A 1,674-nucleotide genomic window follows, 5' to 3' on the forward strand; every position below is an offset into this window, starting at 1 on the left:
GGAACGTACTGCTGACAGAAAGAAGTCATTTCCAGAAAAGAAAAAATCCCCATATACCCGAAAGTTTTTTCAGGGCAGGGGCAAGCAGCAAGGGTCACGTGAGGCTCAGGTCGGGTACAAGAAACATTGGACCGGCCACAAAGGTAGGGGCAGGGGGAACATCTTGTTTAACCCTCCTCAGCACCCCGCCAAACCTCAATGACTCCTTTCCCAAGGTGGGCGGAAGATTGAGGGCCTTCCTCCCACAGTGGAAGAAAATTACATCAAGCCCATTTATCCTAGATCTAATATCTACAGGGTACAGACTGGAATTTCATTCCCAACCCTTAGAGAGGATGTTAATTACCAGTCTGCCAAAGGATCCAGCCAAAGCAGCTGCTCTAAGTCTCCAGATTAGAGACTTAGTAGATCAGAGGGTTTTGATAGCTGTTCCAAAGGAAGAACAAGGAAAAGGGTTTTATTCCCACATTTGAGATAAGAAAACCCTCCAGGAGTTATCGACTGATATTAAATCTGCGCAAATTAAATCTCTCGATAAAGTACAAACACTTTTGCATGGAATCAATTTATTCCATAAGAAACTTGCTATATCCGAAATGTTTCATGGCAACACTGGATTTAAAGGATGCCTACTTTCACATCCCCATTCACCTGACTCATCAGAAATACCTAAGACTAGCAGTGAAGCTGGGACCAGAGGTCAGACACTTTCAATTTCGGGCACTGCCCTGCAAATTATCCTCAGCCCCCCGGATCTTCACCAAGGTCCTGGGGGAAGCTTTAGCTCCATTGAGACTGAAGTCCATTATGATCATCCCCTACCTGGACGATCTCCTGGTAGTGGCGGATTCAGGTCAGAAACTGAGGGAGGATCACCATATATGTCAGGAGTTCCTTGGGTCACTAGGATGGATGATCAACAAACAAAAATCTTGCCTAACACCCTCCCAGAGAGTGACTTATCTAGGGTACGAAATCTCCTCTCTGGATCAAAGGATTTTTCTCACAAAACTGAAGGTAGAAAGGATGTTTCACATGGTAGCTTCCTTACAGACCAGCCAGTGGATCTCAGTCAGGGACATAACAAGAGTCATAGGCCTCATGACCTCCTGTTTTCCAGCTGTCCCTTGGGCAAGGTACCAACAGCATCCCCTCCAATGGTTCCTGTTAAAGAACTGGGACGGACTTCCAAATTCCTTGGAACTGAAGGTGAAAATCCCCACCAGGGTAAAAAGAACCCTATGGTGGTGGAGATCACCTCTCCACCTTACAGAGGGACTAAACTGGGTTGTTCAAATATCTCAAAGAATAACCACAGACGCAAGCTCTTCTGGATGGGGGGCCCATCTCCAGAACAAGTTGGCTCAGGGAGAATGGTCCTAACTGGAAGCTCTAACTTTGTCAAATCAAAAAGAGCTCATGGCAGTACAAAAAGCCTTAGAGATCTTTCAGATGGACATAAAGGGAAGTCATCTGCAGATTCAGTCTGACAATATAGCTACAGTGGCGTACCTTAACAAACAGGGAGGTACTCTGATTCGGGGGTTACAGAGCATAGCCCAGAAAATCTTTTCCTGGGCCGAACTGAACCTTGCCTCCATTTCAGCTATTCATCTGAAAGGGACTCAGAATGTCTTAGCAGACCACCTCAGATGCCACCGGGTATGTCGGGAC

The sequence above is a fragment of the Pelophylax lessonae genome (genome assembly GCF_965119305.1).
Source record: "Pelophylax lessonae genome assembly, chromosome: 10".
Lineage (NCBI taxonomy): Eukaryota > Metazoa > Chordata > Amphibia > Anura > Ranidae > Pelophylax > Pelophylax lessonae.